General features: G+C 34.6%; 1 protein-coding gene across 5 annotated transcripts in view; it reads right to left on the bottom strand.

Moving 5' to 3' along the window:
• CDH18 (cadherin 18) overlaps positions 1-20,175 on the bottom strand; it is a 608,955-nt gene that overhangs the window by 425,182 nt on the left and 163,598 nt on the right. The window lies entirely within an intron of this gene.

The following is a 20,175-nucleotide window of genomic DNA, read 5'->3' as shown; positions in this document are numbered from 1 at the left end:
CTATTCTTGATAATATGACGGAAGTAGACTTCCATAAAATATTTTGGGAGTTCATTCAAGACTATAAAACATGTTTTATACTTTTTATAATCGTTGGGAATCACTATGCTTGCCAAGTACACATACGTTCATATTTTCTATGATCAATGGCAAAGAAAAAAGCCCCAACTCATCTTTGTGATAAATCTTTTAATAGTTATGAGTCACAATTCTTCCATTCATGTACTAGATGACTCAAAATTTGGCCTTTGAATCTAATTACTTAACCATGTAGGTTTAGTTTGGCATCACGCATAGCTATTGATGGCACCTACATGCTCGATGTGAACAAAATAGCGCTACTATACACACAGACTACAGGCATTAGGGAAAAGTCTGACTTACTAGAAGGGCTCAAACGTTTTCTATGGGAAATGGGAGCAAGCCATAGAAGGAAGGGACAGTAATATAAAAGGATCTTAGGGTAACCAGTAAACAAGAGGTGTTGGGAATAAGGATGGATATTTAGGTGGCACCAGACTAGAGCAGACAGGAAGCATTATGGACATGGCATCGTCCTACATTTATAATTTGCCTTGTCAATCAACTTTTTAAATTTTGGTGGATATATGTTAGGTCTCCATTAGTTTGGAAACATATCTTGGTTGCCCAAATCTGATTTTCTAAGTCAGAGTAGATATGCACTAGTTATTTAATGAATAAATGGATGGATGGATGGATGAATGAATGAATGAATGAATGAATCAATCAATCAATCCGTGAATGCCTTAACTAGGTCTCAGCATTATTTTCCTCAGATTCTGAAACCCAGAAATTGGGAATCATCTGCATGGTATTTTTAAAAGATTTTATTTATTTATGGGGGGGGTAGCAGAGGGAGAGGGACAAGCAGAGTTTGCACTAAGCACCTAGCCTGACGTGAGGCTCCATCTCACAACCCTGAGATCATGACCTGAGCCAAAAGCAAAAGCCAAGAGTCAGACACTTAACTGATGAGCCACCCAGGCATCCCTGCATGGTATTTAATGCATGATTTACAAGGACTTTAAAATCAAGAAAGACCCTGATTAATCAGAGCCTTATATTTTGATGTGCTAATATGACTACCGTAAGTCAAGTTTTGTAGCCTAGGCACTATGTTTTATTTACACTTTTAGTGGTAAATGGATTCAGCTAAACTTATCTATACCTGTTTAATTTTCATATTATATCCACAGATATTTCAGGATTCCCAAATTTCCAATGCTTTACTAAAAATGAAAACACAATGGCTTTCTGTGGCAGGGCTAATGCTGGTTAGACTCAATCACAGTGAGAAGTAGTGGTAGAAGTAGAAACTTAGATGGGAGAAATAGTTTCAGATGCAAAATCAGAGTGACAGAATTAAAGTCAAGAATGGCAACTAACATCCACCAAGAAGAGGTTTAGTGCATTCCAGGCAATATTCAAAGCACTTTGCAATAGTAACTCATTTAGTCATAAAAGTTCCTGAAGGGTCACATCCTATAATTATCATCTCCAGTATATGGATGCTGAAAATGGAATACAGATAGGCTAAGTGACTTACTAAAGATCTTCTTCATACATACCTGATAATTAATAATGCTGGATTCCAACTCACAGAATGTGGTGCCAGAGTGTACATTCTTAATTACACTATTGCCCATGGAATGTGTTAAAAAGCTAAATGTAGAGTAAGAAAGGAGACACAAACAATATATACACACTGGAGAAGCAGAGTTACAACCTAAGTGTAAAGAAAAACATGAAAAGGAAAATAAGTTGGCTGTGAGGAATATCCAAATACTAAAAATCAAAAATCCCCCCATCCCATGGAAATGAGAGAGACAGCATTTCTACATTTCGACAGTGGCATTTCATGTTCTATAATCTTATCAATCGAGGAGGAAATATTGATCAGGCGGTTACTACTTGAGAGGTTCCATAAAGCTCCAAGGGACACATGTTGAGAAAGAAAGAAAACTGTAAGGTAGCAAGTACAAGGAGTTCAGAGGCACTTGATTACAAGAGGTCTAGCAGGCTGCTAAGGAACTTGCTTTATGAATGCCAACCTTGCTAAGCTTGTAAAACAGGCCTTGTTTGTGTTATGTAAAGCTATTGATATATTCCCTAATGACATTTTTTTCTGCTTTAAATACAGCACTAGCTCATTTAAGCTTTCAGACACAGTCATATATCTAAAGATCATCGTCATCAATGTTCACAAAGTAAAACAATGCAAAAATAAATACTCGAAAAAACTAAATCAAAGATGTTTCTGTAGTTTAATAACCCAATTCAAAAAACATAAGAAAAATGTCAGAAAAAAGTCTGGGAAATGAAAAACAAATCAAAACTTGGAAAATCTGAGAATGGAAAGGACATCAAGGTCTTGCCATGTGCTACATCTTGATGGATATAATTTAAATATACGCTGTAGTCATGGGTTGATGCAGTGCACTATGTACTCAGATGCTGAAATATTCATGTAGACAAATAATAGTAGACATACAATGCCAGTGAAATCACATGAGGTACACCGCTTCCATAAATTACATTACTAATTTTGTTGTATTTAAGAATTATTTAAGAGTATCATATTTCTACACATATTTTATTAATAAAATGATTTCTGTTAGTTCAAACACGGGATTCTTCAATGACAATTTTATATCTTTTCAATCTAATCTCAGTTGTGATTTCATCTGTCAAGATAACTTCAACTTAGTTAAAATGCTAACACATATCTACAGCTAATTTTTTTTCTCTCAGTTGTATAGGCCTTACAAAGGAAAAAAAAATATTACTGACTCCAAAATGAAATTTTATTTTCTTTTGAAATTAACATGTCCTTTTAAAATTGTGATGGATATTTTTCCAAAAAACGTGATTTAAATTGAGACCTGGATATTAAAGCTATTGATATATTCCCTAATGACAATTTTTTTTCTGCTTTAAATACAGCACTAGCTCATTTAAGCTTTCAGACACAGTGCATTTTAAAGCAGAAGTCTAAAATCTGTTGGTGGCTGACTACAGATCTGATACAAAAGTATTCTCATTAATATTTGTATATGGGGCAGGTGCCTGAAACTTGGTAAATCTTTCAGGTTCAGAGATGGAAAAATGTTATATATAAATATATATATGAAATATGTATATATAATATGTATATGTAATATTATGTATATTAAATATATATTTAATTTTTTTGCTTAACACTGAGTGTTACTATGAGAATTTTGTTCAAAATCTCTCAAGTCTTTCATATATCTCTCTCTGCTCTTATATTAATTCCTGCATCCAATGTCACTTTCTTGGCCTATATTCCTCTCCAACCGGTTTTCTGAGTGTTTATCTCTTTATGTAGATACCTATACATTCTTCTCTCTTTTTTAAGTTTCATTTTCTCCTTTTTCTCTTAGTCTACCCCTTGCCCATGCCATCTCTCTTCCCCTTTAAACAAAGATAACTCCAACTGCCCCATTTTGACCTCTTTACCTAGTCTGCTTTCATTCATTTAAAGTGTATGATTTTTTTTTTTTTTTTTCTGGGAGTAAGGTATTATGGATTGAAATTTATGGACTAAAGAAGGGCTAGAGCATATCACTTTGCAAGCCAATAAGGATGCACTATATATCCTATATTTAGGACTCTTGGTTCTGTGATATACTAGCAGTTAGGCATCTGAAGGATGAGAGAACAGTAAGCACGTAAGATCCAGTCTGCTGGGAACAGGTTGAAGATTTCGCAGTCAAAGACACTGACACAAGAAAGGGTCTGTTTGATAGCCAGTGAAGACACATTTAGCATACAATTTCTTTTTTTTATTAAAGATTTTTATTTATTTATTGAGAGAGAGAGAGAGAGAATGGTAGAGAGAGAGCATGAGAGGCAAGAAGGTCAGAGGGAGAGGCAGACTGCCTGCTGAGCAGGGAGCCCGATGCTGGACTCAATCCCGGGACTCCAGGATCATGACCTGAGCCGAAGGCAGTCGCTTAACCAACTGAGCTACCCAGGCGCCCTAGCATACAATTTCTATGTACAAGAGAATGTATATTATATAGTCCCCCCAGCCCTGCTTTTTCAAATCCTGAATCACTCAATCCCTGCAATAATGCCATCTAAATCTACCTAGATGGCCCTTCCAATACTCTGAGCTTTTCAATTTCTTGACCTACTTTGCTCCAATGATCCTGATCTGCAGCATACCTCAGTTCCTCTCTATAATGGTCATCCACTAGACTTTATCTCTCTGTTCATAGGCATCACTTCTTTCCCACCATCTCCAATCTTTGCAGCTCATTCCCCTTATTATCCCAATTTTAACAATTCTTTGACCATCCTTGAACCTATGGTCCAGTGATTCTATCATTTTTCATGGTACCTTACATCCACCATGTCCTAACTTTCCTGTTTACCCCATGTAGAATTACTAAAAATATTCTCTTGCATACATACTCAACTCATTTAATTCCCTCTTCTTTAAATACTTAAATGCATCATTTGACCAAATTGTAACACCAGTGAGATTGAACTCTTTTCCTACTCTATGCTTGTGTCCATGCTCACTGGTTTCTCATTAAATTTATGATTATTACTCTAAAATGTGCTCCCAGGACCCTAGAAACTATACAATCTTGCTCCATTCAATATCCTTTGCTACTAACTGATTCTTTCATACTTTCTTCTATCTTAAACCTTGACCACTTTATCCTCCATCTTTAACACTCAACTGATGATCAGACTTCTTATTCCACAAGAAAGAACGACCAGAAGAAACATAAGTTCCTACCATCACAAGTAACTGCCAACTTAAATCTTTTCCATATTATCTGCTTTTTTCTTTTTTAAAATTATCAGTAAATGTATTTGTGATACCATCAAATTCCAAGTAATCTATATGTGCATTAGATTTCTTATATTCTTGAAAAAACATTCTATCGATCATTCCCTCTTTCTTTTCCATCCATTATTTTTCTCACTTTCTTTGGATACTTCTACCAGTATATGAATATGTTCAATATTGGCCCCAATTCCCTCTCTATCTGTTCCATCATATCTCTACTTTCTTCAAAGCAAAACTTTGAGAAAGTGTTACTTATACTCACCATCTCCATTTTGCTTCCTTTTTTTCTTTTTTGTACCAATTTTAGTCAGCATTTTCCTGTCATCACTCCATTCAAACTGATCTTAAGATGACCAGTGACCTCCCTATTGTTAAATTCAATAGTTGGTTCTTGGTGTCATCTTCTAGAACAAACAGGGGGATTTAGATGGTTGATCACTCTTTCCTACTTCAAATTTCTCCTTTTGCTTCTAAGAATTAGAGTCTCCTGGATTTTCTCTACCTACTGGCACCTCTTCTTAGCCTCGTTTTCAGAGGTTCCTTCTGACCCTTAAATTTTTGAAGAGGACCAGTTTTTGGACCTCTTTACTTTTGTATTATCTAGGAAAGAGATCATATGTATTCTCATGGCTTTAAATAATAAATGTGTATTATTGACTTGACAATTTTTACCTCTATTGTGGCTTTATCTGCTGAAATAGACTAAAATGTTCAATTTCCAACACATCATACCTACTTCTGTCTCCAATAGCATCTTAAATTTTGATATTCCGCACCATACTTCTCAACCCTATTTCTCTTGAATTCCTCCCCATTTAAGTAATAAGTTTTAAACATCTAAATTTGATATATATAAAATTTATGAGAGGAGGGGCTATTTTCCCTAATGTTGTATAAAAGAATGAACAAGTTAATGCATGAATAATTTCAGGGGTATTAGATTTGGGAAGAGTTTTAACGAGCTGGGCTATTTTTGTATACATCAGGCCAATGGAATGAGGTAAATGTGAGTTTATATATAACACTCTGCTGCACTTCAGTTTCTGAGAACTAAACATCTCTCTTAGGGATGAAGATAATCCAGTGGATTCCTGTTTCATCTTTCCTAAATGTTTTAATATTTTATGCACCAGCCTTCTCTTTCTAACAGGTATGGGAAGGCCACTTGCAAACAAGCGGTTCCCTAAAGAATTCTTAGTAACACTGAAGCCTGAAGCATGCCAGAAGAAATGTTTAAACGTTTTTTTTTTTTTTTTTAATGCCCATTTTTACTTCCATCTCATAAGAAAAAAGAACGTTCACATGCACAGAAAGTATGCACTGGAGCGGCTTTGATTAGAAACAGTGTAGCTTTGAGGTATGGATACGGGAGAGTGGGGTCTTAGGTGATTCTTTCAATAATACCATGCTACCACACATAGGATTGCTTTTATTTACATAAGCATCATTTCTTTTCTTTTCTTTTTCTTTTTTTTTATGCAAGCACTTAGACCATGGTTTTCATGTGATTAATATATTTTTTGAAATTGCAAAGAAAATTGATAGGATCCAAGGTCTAGATCCATCAAAGTGGGTAAGTTTGGGCCTTTCCAATCATTTTTCTTAAGACCTAGGTTGCTCTGTTAATATCATCCTAGAAAAAAATGTGGGAAGAAAACAGTGGGTTCCATAATATCTTTAATTTATTCAGCACATTTCCTATGCATAAGCTTTCAAAGACACAGTTTGGAAATGGGGAAAGAGAAATTAAGTTGTTACTCCAGGGAGTGGTCTTTCGTTGTCTGCATTTGTCCTGTACCTTCAAAAGGGAAGGCCCTTCCAAAATTTCTTAAGGGCTCTCACAGTTCATAGGCAATACACTTGTTAATGACCAGCTTATTGCATCTTGAGAGCTATGTTTCATTTACTTGTTCCAAACTGGAAAGATGAGTATTAATAATAAGCTTTAGATGGCCTGTTTTAGTATGCTTCACTGTATTTTCTATGGGCATCCTTAATTAGGCCAGGGATTTTAATTACTTGAGAACATTTTTTTTTTATTAAAGAAAAGGAAGAATCTTAACGTATCTGTCATTCATAAATACTAAGCTAGATTTTAGGAACAGTAAGGATCTCTTTCCTCCTCTCTCTCTCCCAAATGTCTTTCCCATGCTTGTTTCTACCGATGTGTGTGTGTGTGTGTGTGTGTGTGTGTGTGTGTGTGTGTGTGTGTGTGTGTGTTTTCTCCTGATTGGTCTCCTTTAATTTGTTAACATGATTTTTCTAAATGGTATAATTGAAATGGTGATTATTTTCCAGGTTCTGTAAATCACATATAAGATGTACTACATGATAATGACACAAATTCTTGTTTAGACAATCCCTATGAATTTAATGTGATGCCACATAGTATGCTAACACTATGACACTTTCGGTTCTAATTCTCTTATGCTAAGAATCCCAAAAAGTTGCTTTAGTTTCCATATCAAGGCAGTTGATTCAAATGTAGCATTGCATGTTCTTATTTGTTTTGTTTTGTTGAGTCATTTGTTGCCTTGTTAGTTTTAAGCATTCCTCCTTAGGCATAAAAAGAGCAACGTATCCTTTTTGTCTCAGTTATGTTTTTCAACAAGAAATATTGTACAAGTAAACTTAAAGGGCATTCCTTTTATTTTTAAAAGAATTAATTATAAATGATATTTGTTTCTCTGGCTAAAAATTTGTACAAAATCTTTAAGAAAAATGTGGGAATGTTTATACAGTAAGTCCTTTAAACTGAATTGTTCTGAATCTTGTTTTTAAAACACTGTATACTGCATATTTAAAAATTTGAAAGCAATACAAAAATGATTAAAAGCAATGTGCTCTATACTTCTGTAAAAAGAGGGGTCAAATAGGTACTCTGACACTTTCAGTATAATGAAATTAATAGACACTGCAAATATGCTCCAATTTTATTTCTTGGATATCTTTATTTTTTTTAAGATTGTATTTATTTGAGAGAGAGAGAGAGAGACAGAACATGAGAGGGGGGAGGGTCAGAGGGAGAAGCAGACTCCCCGCTGAGCAGGGAGCCCAATGTGGGACTCAATCCCGGGACTCCAGGATCATGACCTGAGCCGAAGGCAGTTGCTTAACCAACTGAGCCACCCAGGCACTCTAGGTATGCTATTTTCAAGTAATTATACATACTGGTATTATTATACGTGATTAAAATAATTCTTTGAAAAATAAAGTATTAATCACCTTTGATTATCATCATAGATGTTTAAAAATATCAATATCTATCAAGATTCTAAATTTCATGATTAGACTATTGCAGGATGGAAATTTGAGAACTGAAGTAGGAAGGATCTATAATAACAATATAATTGTGGTTATGGAAAAGCGCCTGCTCTGGATACTTATCATGCATTCATCTGGTTAAGCAGTAGTTTTCATTTGGTATAATAATATCTCTTGAGCACTTGCTATGTAATAGAGACTGACATTCTTAGCAAGAAATCAGCATGGAAGTGTTAAGTGGGGTAGTGAAGCTATGATTTAACTTCGCCCTGATGAGGTGAGGCACAATGGCCAAATAGGGTTAAATGAATGCCCATCGTGGAAAGGGAGAACCTGAGTAATATAGGTAGAATAAAAATATAGATTAGAATAAGGTTTTTCAATTATTTTGGGTTACAAATGTTTTATATAGCAAGTCAGAACCATAAACATAACAAACAAATATACATGTGTAAAGACACACACACACACACACACACACGCAGAAGTACACATATGAAACTTCAAGAAAAATATAACATAAACAGTATCTATCCTCATTATGGGCAGTAAACGTTTCTTATTCTATTCCATTTAATTTTTTAAGGGGGAGATTGAGAAGGATGAGACTTCCTGTTTGAAATAACCATGGTTTTGAAGAATAAAAAAGTTCCAGAAGTTTTTCTTATTTAAACAATAGATACATAGACCCATCCTTTGCTATCCACTGTTTAAATATAAGTCCATTTAACAGCATATATCATGAAGCCATGAAACATTCAGGAAATATGTGACATCCCAAGACCATGACAAAAGGAAGGGCGAAGTTTAAGGGATCGGGGGCCCAGTGAGTCCAGCTTTTGGGAACTTACTCTGTTGTCCTGTTTTACTTTTTTTCATATCCTTTGGTTTATAGTCTTCCTGATTGAAACCCAAAGTTATTTTTTAAAATTATTATTATTATTACATCAGATATCTTTTTTTTAAAGATTTTTTATTTCTTTCTTTGACAGAGAGAGAGACAGCGGAAGAGGGAACACAAGCAGGGGGAGTGGGAGAGGGAGAAGCAGGCTCCCCGTTGAGCAGGGAGCCCGATGCGGGGCTCGATCCCAGGACCCCGGGATCATGACCTGAGCCGAAGGCAAGACGCTTAATGACTGAGCCACCCAGGCGCCCCTACATCAGGTATCTTTGATCAAAGATTTAATAGAGATGCCATCTTTCAGCAGTTAGATGCATTATCATATAATGCACTTCATATCCCAATAAGATACATAATTTTATAATTCCATTTTAGAACTAGAAAGGTAAATATAATCAAAATAAATTGCAAAGGTCATCAGAAATTTCAAGAATATGCCCTTCTATTATTTTTGTAGGACATATTTTCCAGTTTTTATGTTCAGTGCCTTAAGCAAACTGATTTTGCATGTAATAATTTGTTTCTGAAATAATTCTCAGGACATAAAGTGTATATGCAGGTACTTTTAAATAGTATTGACCAAAATTTTTAGAAAAAATAAATGGCCTTGGAACTCCTGGGTGGCTCAGTCAGTTGAACAGCCAGCTCTTGGTTTTGGCTCTGTCATAATCTGGGAGTGGCCGGGGCGGGGGGTGGGGGGATAGAGCCATGCATCTTGGGCTTCCTGCTCAGCTGGGGGTCTGCTTGAGGTTCTCTCTCTACTTCTCCCCCTGTTCTCAGTCTCTCTTTCTCTCAAATAAATAAATAAAATATTTTTATAAATAAATAAGTGACTAAATAAATATAAATAAATAAATGTCCTGCCTACTTTAAGTCTTCAAAAGTTATGAAGATAATCTATGCAAGGACATGTTTTCATTTTTTAAATGACTAATTTAATGTAATTTTTAATGTACTTAAACATATTTTGAGTATGTCTTTATAATTTTTTTTTAGTTGGAGTTAGGATTACTGGAATGGCTACTTCTTATACACCAAGAAAAGCATTAGGTTTTAATAATAATTTCAGAAAGGGACGCCTGGGTGGCTCAGTCAGTTAAGCGTCTGCCTTCGGCTCAGGTCATGATACCAGGATCCTGGGATCGAGCCCCACATCGGGCTCCTTGCTCAACAGGGAGCCTGCTTCTCCCTCTGCCTGCCGCTTCCCCTGCTTGTGTTCCCTCTCTAGCTGTCTCTCTCTCTGTGTCAAATAAATAAATAAAATCTTTAAAACTAATAATAATTCAGAAAAAAGCAAATGGATTTAATAACTGGTCTTTCGTATTTGAACCACCTTTTCTTTCCCTAGAGAGATAAAATTATTTGCCTGTAAAATTCATTTAAAATGGGCTCTTCAACAAAAATCCAAGTTAATTTTTTCCTCTTCCCTACTGTAGGTTTACTAATAGTAAATATCAAAGTTTATTATTATGATTATTTTTAATTCAGTGGAATTTTAAATATAATTCATGAAGTAAACATAGCTATTTATGAAATTCAGTAATAAAATGTTACATTTCTTAAAATTACAAGCAAACGATAAAGCCTATCTAGCATTTTATTATATTCTTAGTAATTTAATTTGTATAAATATGTCCATTTTCTCAGACTATAATCTGGATTTATTTAGCTTCATAGTTTGTTTTACCACTGTATCACTGACAAAAAAAAAAAAAACTGTCCAATTCCTTTATTTATTGACTTTTTTTGAGATAATTGTCTGTCCTAATTATATTTGTAACTGTGTGTACACTAATTATGAATGAAAACATAATGCTAGAAAAGTATTTTGTCTCTTAAAGAGTGTTAGACTTAAGATATTTTCTTTCCATCCTTGGGTTGGAATGCAATTTATGTACTGGGGACCAAAGCTTTCATCTCAACATATGGGATGGTATATTATTAGTGATCATTTTGAATTATTAAATTTAAAACTTGGAAAAAAGCTTGCAATAGCATAGATTTTCCATTATTGTGTGGACTGAAAAAAAAATGCCATCTAGTTAGAGGGCACTTTTATTTCACTTCAGCTTCTTATGTTGTAATTTTAGGAGACAGTAAATAAAAATCAAGAATTATTTGGATTTATTAGCTTTAGTAATACTTTCATCTATTCATATAATTTACTCCAGTTGTACAGAAAAAAGACATGGCTCTTATACCTTTGACAAGTGTTGGGTGATTGTGCAAGAAATGCTGAAAGTTACGAACGTTTGCGAGTTTAGCAACTTGACACTCTTCTTATTTATAGAAAGACTTTAACAACCTAATACCACACACAAAAAAAGAAGAAAGAAATCCCCATAATAGATGGATATTATTGTATTTAACTTTTTGAAGATAAAACTTCCTGTCCATATGATGGCCAATCAACATTAAACATGGAGAATTGGTAGTAATAATAATATACAAAGATATTTCCATTGTTTATATATGTCTTAAATATTGTAAAAATATAGCTGACTTTTGTCTCCTGTCCTCTGCCATCCTTCTAGCCTACACCAGAATTCTGTCTTAAGTCACTGCACTATTCTGCCAACTACAGATCTTTAATCTTCAGATGTTTCTCCCCTCTACCCATTCTCTGGCACATCAACCAGACCACTGTTTTTAATATGTGTATCAGATGGTGTCAAAACCCTTTTGGACCTGCACTTAGAAAAGCTTCTAATTTATCATTTGGCTTTCATTCCTCTGCATAAACTGATCCCTGTATAAATCTCCAAATGTATCCCCAAATCTCTTGCTAGTTGTGCTTCACTCATGTAGGCTTTTTCCCCCCCACTTGCTCCAACCAATCAAGACCCCATACCGACATTTGTACTTATTGGCCTATGGATCCAGAGAATTCTTTCCCTAGTTCCTTTTCAGTTTTCATAGTATGCTTCAACAGCATTGCCTCAGAGAGGGGTTCTCCAACTATGCTGCTTAAAATGAGACCCCTCCCCCAGTACTTTTTCTCCAAAAATCTGTTTATTTCCTTCACAGCATTTGCCAACAACAAAGTTGTCCCATAATTTTTTATTATTATGTTATGTTAATCACCATACATTACATCATTAGTTTTTGATGTAGTGTTCCATGATTCATTGTTTGCATATAACACCCAGTGCTCCATGCAGAATGTGCCCTCCTTAATACCCATCACCAGGCTAACCAATCCCCCCAACCCCCTCCTCTCTAGAACTGTCCCATAATATTGTATTGTTTGTTACTTATTTTTTCTCAAGTAGAATTCATTTCCCAGAATACAAGAGCTACATTTTTTTCTTGTTTTACTTCTATATTTCCAATGCTTATTATAGGATTCAATATATTTTCAATTTATTATCCCCTTAATAAAAAGTGGATATAGAAACAAAGGTTTAGAGAGAGTAAACAACTTGGCAAAAGTCATACAATAAACATTTGCTTGAGACAGGATTGAAAACAGGTGGTCTGACTTCACTGTCCATGACCTAAACATCTGCTTTGGACTGTCCCTTAATTATGGTTAAGAACTATTTCAACCATCCTATCTTTCTCCTTTGTTTAACAAGAGAAGAAATAGGATGCATCACTGACACATCTTCCTAAGAATATATTTCAAGCTAGATGAGAAACTGACTGATATAAATGGCTTGTCTTCCAAATCATGCTCATTCATCATACTACACTGTTTTCCTTTCAATTCCTGGAGCTTCATGTAAGCCTGGAGATGGCAGTTGTGGTTAAGTCTAGGGCATGAAGATACAATCAAGACAATGGATTTCAAATGGGAAATAAGATATCAGACAGTTAAATAATGGCTCAGCATCAAAGAGTATATTAAGCCAGGGATCGAGATCATTAAGATCCATGCCATGGGCAGAGGTCTTATGCCCTAGCATTACTGAAATTTCAGGAGGGTACAGACCCCTTTTTGAAAGAAGAATGTGAGAACTTCAGTGATACTATTTCCCCTAAATTGAGTCAGATATGATTTCACTTCAACAGATTCTCATCTTTACCTGGCATAACTTAAATCATACTCAAACTTCTTAAAGCCCTGGCCCTTGAAATTAAGTATAATACACTCCCACCACTGAATCACTAACAGATTAATAAAGAACTCTGCCATTGAGAAGTGACTCTCTGGATCCAGATATATGTACAAATAAAATATTTTCACTTATCAAGGGAGTTACATTTTCACAAATAGTCAAATTTGCCACAGAAAATATGTCCATTCTAAAACTCTAGAAGATAAATTTGATCCTTGACTTCTGGGTTTCAATCTGCCATTTTACTAATATTCTCCTGAAACAAGTCAACCCACAGGCTGAATCCTTCCAAAAGGATTTCATAAGGCTGACAGACATCACCCTTCTTGATCTACCCCCTTTGAAGCTGGCTGAGACAGATTAAGGAATATGACTTTAGCTTGACATCAGGTCAAAAGCCAGAGCCAAGTTTGAGCAGAAAACAGAGGTGAAAGCAGAAACATGAGGTAAACCTCCAGTGTACAGCCAATGTCAAGAAATCCCCTGAACCTCAGAGACAAGCAGTCAAAGCAGCAATTGGACTGGACTCTAGCTTCTGATAGGGATTGATGACTAGCACACACCAAATTCAAGATTTGGAGATGGGACTGAATGAACCATATCACAAATGGAAAACCTGCCTTATGACATACTGTCTGCTAGGTGATAGCATGATGCCTCTTTAAGATTATTTTTAGCTAACTAAGTTTGATGTAAAGAGATAATTTTAGAAACAATGATAATACAATAATTTATAAAGTACGTTTACATCATCTCATCTCATCTTGAACCATGATCTTTACAAGACCATGAGGTACACAGGACAGAAAAGTTAATATCCTTGTTTTCCAGTAAGGAATGTAAGAATCAGAATAGTTAAAAACTTTGACAAGCCTATACAGTTGCTTTATGGTGAAGTTCAAATTCACATAAAGTCTCTTGAACCCAAATGCCATTTTCATCCCACTATACCATATCAGTCTAAGTAATTCAGTTCTCAAAGTGAATTGGAAGGAACCGTGAAGCTAAATGTAATATTTCAAGGAGATATAGAATGAATCCAAATATATGAATCCTGGGATAGAATTCAGATTGTAAATAACCAATCTTGTCAAGCTATAAAAGCCATTCCAAGCTATAAACTGAGATGTGATTTAAATGTCATATTTGAATAACAGTCCTCTGATCCATTATCTGCCTTACATTTTATGATCTAATTTTGGAGAAAATAAAAAAGAAACAAGTTAACCCTTTTTTTATATCAACATAAAAAATATGTATAATGTCCTATGAATCTTTGAGAATCAGGATCTAGTTTCCAGTGAATACTTTTTATTCCCCAGTGAATACTTTTAAAACTATTTTTATTTCCTAATCCCTTATCCCTTAGGCCATTACAATGTTCCATTTGTAATTAAATATTAATATAAAAAAACTAGCAGAACACGTATTTAAAACTTTCCTATAAAGAAAAAATATCCATTGCTGTGTTATTTGTGGAAAACTTATTTGTCATTAATTTATAAAGAAAAAAATTATCTAAGAAATGAGATTCAGGCAGTTGTTTTGTTTTGTTTTTCCAATAATTATTTTGTACTACTAAAAAGCAGTTGTTACATATACTCATTCTGACTTCAAACATTCTAACTACCACTATCATAAAAACCAGGTTAACTAATTCAGCCAATAAAGTAAAGCAAACTGATATTCACTTACAATTTAAAGATCTATATGAGTTGAAGAGCTGGGGAGGAAATTACCTCTTGACATCTTTTCCCTTTTACTTTTCTATTTTAATAAAAAATAGATGATTGTCCAAATGATTGTTCTGGTCTAACATTCAATCTTCTAATAAGTCATGGAGTTTCCAATGTTATCAAGATTTGTTTTGTTTTCATCTAAATATCTAAGTGCCCTACGTGATATTTGACCAGAAGCAGAAAAAAAAAAAAAAAAAAGAACAAACTCCAACTATTCAACCTTAATTTAGGACTGGAGAAAAAATAAATAAATCTGTACTTAATAAACAAAGTATAAAACTCACGGAAATCTAGTCCCTACAGTCTACATGCCATAAAGGTACACAACTCCTAACATTAAGATTTTGTTTTTGGCAACAACTGCTTAGACTGGTTTAGAAGATAGAAATATATAAATCCCTCCCCTTTCAACATTGTCCATACCTAGAGAATGCATTGTACTCTATAGAGGTACCTTCTGTTTTTAGAGTTGATGTTTATCCTCTGCCTATTTCACTCAATAATTTTGTTAAAATAAAATACCTACCTAATTAGGCACTATATTAAGCTGGTATATTTAGTGATCTAGATACATACAGGCTACACTCATTCCCTCAATAATTAGGATACATGCCTACATTAGATGGCATAGATTTACTCTTCCCTCCTCCCCTCTTCTAAATACAACTAAATCTCTGGAAATAATCCAAAGACAACTATAAAAGGATCTGAAAGTGAGAAAGTCAAAGTGTGCCTGGGTAGGGACTCTAGGACTCAAAATGACATGATAGTGAATTGCCTGGGTTTTCTTTTTCATTTACCATTAATCTTAGTTTGGCCTCCAGAGAAGTCTACAATCTAGAACCATAAATAGCAAACAAGAAGAACCTGCTCTCTGGTCAAATCACCCAGAAAGGAGAAACCAAGCACACATCAAGTGAGCAGGCCGCACCCCCATTCCAGTGTAATGGGGCAGACGCTTTCACATTGCCAGCAGACCCTGGCACCTCTGAACGTCTACTTATTGGCATGAGGGGACCCAGGCCCAGCACCTGCCAGTTCTCTACCCGTGAAAGAGATTGCTTTTCCCCACTTGCAGAAGGTGTCTCAGGAAAACACTATGTGATCCTGCAGACACAGAGACCAAGTCAGAAATCCAGAAGCCCCAGGAAAAAAAAAAAATAATAAAGCAGATAAGAAAATATTACAAGGGACCTGAAAATTAAATGGAAACCATAGACTAAAAGGAAGGCAAGAACATATACAAAACACTAAAAGGGCAACTGGTGACATAGTAGATTTAAACAGGATTGAGTCTCCTAACTATAACCAAAGATCCAAGATAAAATCCCTATTCTCTTATCATACTAAGAATGAAGACATTCATGATTTGATGAGAAAAACACAATCAACTAATACCAATATCAAAATGAATCTGATCTTGGAATTACCTGGCAAGAATTTAAAGCAGTCATCATAAAAGTGTTTCAATAATCAATTATGAATCTTGAAACAAATGATATGGTAGAAAATCTCAGCAGATAAATAACAGTTATAAAAAAGCACCAAGTGGAAAATACAGAACTGAAAAGCATAACAACAACACAACACAATCTGGATGGGAGCAATAGTAGAGGGAAATGGCAGAAGACATAATCAGTGAAATTTAGGAGACGTCAAAATAATTTACTGCATCCTATCAACACAAGGAAACAGACTAAAAAACAGCAGAGCCTCAGGGATCTGTGGGAAAATATGAAAAGATGTCATACTCTTATACATACATCAATCTGCATATTGATGTCATTGTAGTTACAAAAGAGAAAGAGTGTGGGAATGAAAATTACTCATACCAATTGTGCTGAAACCTCCCCAAATATGTAACACATAAACCTACAAATTCAAGAAACCGAGTGAATCTCACAGAGGATAAACCCAAAGAAATCCATACCAAGACATCAGAGTTAAAGAACTAAAAAACAATGTCAAAGAAAAAAGTCTTAAAAGCAACCAAAGAAAAATGACTCATTACCTATGGAGAATACCAGTTTGAATGATAGCAGTTGTCTTATCTGAAAACACAGAGTCCTGAAGAAAGTAGCATGGCATTTTTCAAGAACTAAAAGTACTGTCAGCCATGAATTCAATCATTATTCAGTGACTCTCCTTCCAAAATGGGGGGACATAAGCATATTTTTAGAGAAGTTAACTAATTTCTTTCATCAGTGGGCCTCTCCTTTAAACACAACTAAAGGAATCAAGATAAATACAAATAAAGTATTAATGGAAGGAAAGAAAAAATGAAATGGGTAAAAAAAGGAGAATATACAATATACTATCCTTCTTCTCATGAGTTTTTTAAACCATATTTCTTTGCTGAATCAAAATAATTCCACCATCAGATGTGGTGTTCAACGTATGTAAAGACAATACTTATGACAATATATTTAAAAAACAGCGAGAAGAAAGAGCCTGACTGAACCCAGATGGAACAGACAATATTTCAATAACCAGTAAAGAAATTAAGTAATTAACCTGTTCCTATAAAATAAATCCCCAAGCCACAATGTTTTCATGAGGGTATCTACCAAACATTTAAAGAGGAATTAACACTGATTTTATAAAATCTCTTCCAGAAAATAGAAGCGGAGGGAACTCTTCCTAACCTATTTTATAAGGCTGGTAGTACTGACACCAAAACCAGATACAGTATGGAACAAGAAAATCACAGAATAGTATCTCTCATGAACTGAGAGGTAAAAATCTATAACAAACACTAAAAAAATTAATCTAACAAAACATGAAAAAATTATATACAATAATCAAGTGGGACTTATTTGAGACATGCAAGACCGGTTAAATATTCAAAAATCCAACATAATAACCACCAGGTTAACAGGATATAGAAAAAATTATGATCACATCAGAAAAAAAGCAACTTGACAAAGTCCAAACCCCATTTATTATAAAGCACTTAGAAATCTAGGATTAAAGGATACCTTCTCTAATAGATAAGTGCATCAACAAAAAAATCTACAACTAACATATTTGATGTTATAAGAGTGAATGCTTTTACCCTATGATCAGGAAAAGGGCAAGAGTGTTTGCTCTCACTACTCTTATTCATCATACTACTAGATGCTCTAGGCAGGCCAATAAGGGGAGAAAAGAAATTAAGATATACATACTAAAAATGACTTAAACTTCATACCTTCATAGAACAATAAACTTACAATGAATCAAAGACTTAAATCTAAATATAAAACCACAAGCTTATAGAAAAAAAATTTTGAAAAAATCTTTGGGAGATTTATATATGTATATATATCTTACATCTTTATATATTATGTATCATATATAATATGCATATGTTTTATATATCTTATATCTGTGCATATATCTATATTTTAAAGAGTTCTTTAACTTAACCCCCAAAGCATAATCAATAACAGAAAAAAAACTGGTAAGTTTGATTGACCCCATGGAAAGTAAAAACGATTGCTCTTTGACAGTCCTTGTTAGAAGGCTGAAAAGACAAAATACAACTATGAAAAAATATTTGCAAACCACACATCTGACAAAGGGCTTGCATCTAAAATATATAAAGAACTCTCAAGTGTCAACGGTAAACAAAAAAGCAATCCAATTAGAAAATGGGCAAAAGAAATGAACAGACATTTCACGGAAGAAATCTTTAGATAAGAAATACAGATAATGTATAAGCACTTGAAAAGATGTTCAACATCATTAGCCATTAAGGAAATGTAAATTAAAACCACAATGCAATATCACTAAACATCTGTTAGAATGCCTGAAACAAAATATGCTGACAAGGATATGGAGAAACTGGATCACTCATTCGTTGCTGGTGTGAACGTAAAATGGTACAACCACTCTTGAAAATGGACTGGCAGTTTCTTTTTACATCTTTTTAAATGTAATGGAAAATACATTTACCATTTAAAGCAGCAGTTGTAGTCATGGGCATTTATCCTTGAGCAATGAAAACTTTTGTTCATACAAAAAATCTGTACATAAATGTTCATAGCAACTTTATGATAATCAAAAAGTGAAAAATCCCAAAACGTCCCTTGATGGGTGAAGAGTAAACAAACTGTGAGTTACCCATACCATGGAAACTACTCAGCAATGAAAAGGAATGAAATGTTAACATATGCAATAACTTGGATAGACCTCAAGCGGATTATATAACATGGTTAAAATAAAGTAATTCGACGGGGCGCCTGGGTGGCTCAGTCATTAAGCGTCTGCCTTCGGCTCAGGTCATGAGACCAGGGTCCTGGGATCGAGCCCCACATTGGGCTCCCTGCTCCACAGGAAGCCTGCTTCTCCCTCTCCCACTCCCCCTGCTTGTGTTCCCTCTCTCACTGTGTCTCTCTCTGTCAAATAAATAAATAAAATCTTTAAAATAAAATAAAATAAGGTAATTTGAGAGACCGAAACACATTAATGGTTACCATTTGAATGAGTTTGCATTTGGGTAGTAGCATGAGGGAGTCTGGGTGATAGGGCAATTCTGAATTTTGATTGTTGATGTTACATATAGCATAGGACTAAACATACACATGTACACACAAATGAGTGCATATTTTACAGAATCTGAATCTGTTTTGTGGATTGTACAAATATAAACGTCATTGTGTACTGCATCTATGCAGGATGTTAATGTCGCAAGAGAAGTGAAAAGTGAGCTGGGCCTCCCTGTACTTATTTCAACTTTCTGAGAACCTATAATTACCTTAAAATAAATGTACAAAGGAAATGTATTCCATGTGCCCAAAGTTTGCTCAAAAACTCAAGCAAGTTAAAGAAAGCTAGCCTTAGTTTGGCCTGTATTGAAGTGGTCAGGACTGTTCTTCTCCATAGTACTTATGTCTAAGCAATGAATCAAGCTTTCCATTGTATATATGATTGAATGATTGACCTACTTCATAATCATAAGACAGTTATGTTTAACAAATAAAAGCAAGCCCAGCTACACATGTGGAATCAAATATTATATTAGCCATAATAATAAAATCACATGTCCTTAGGATGTTTCTTCCCTGGGCATAAAAGGAGTAACACTAAGTCTATTCTTAATATCTCCCAAGGGACTGCCTTAAAATGAGTTTTCCTTGGTCTTGTACTTCGATCCTAGTCTTCTGTTTAGAAAAAGGAAAACAAGTTTTGAGGTATGTGCATTTTTCCCCCTTTCAACACTTGGCAACAGAAACTCATCTAAGTATTTGATACATTTTACAGCCACTTCTCAGCTTCCTGACAGAATCTTTGACATAGAAGCAGCTCTGTGTGAGATCTTACTCCTATTTTGAACTATATAAGCTAGACACTATATAAGCTAGACCTGCACCCTCAAGC

The sequence above is a fragment of the Zalophus californianus genome, chromosome 5 (genome assembly GCF_009762305.2).
Source record: "Zalophus californianus isolate mZalCal1 chromosome 5, mZalCal1.pri.v2, whole genome shotgun sequence".
NCBI lineage: Eukaryota > Metazoa > Chordata > Mammalia > Carnivora > Otariidae > Zalophus > Zalophus californianus.
The sequence above is the reverse complement of the archived record's forward strand: the minus strand, read 5'-3'. Positions and strand labels throughout refer to the sequence as shown.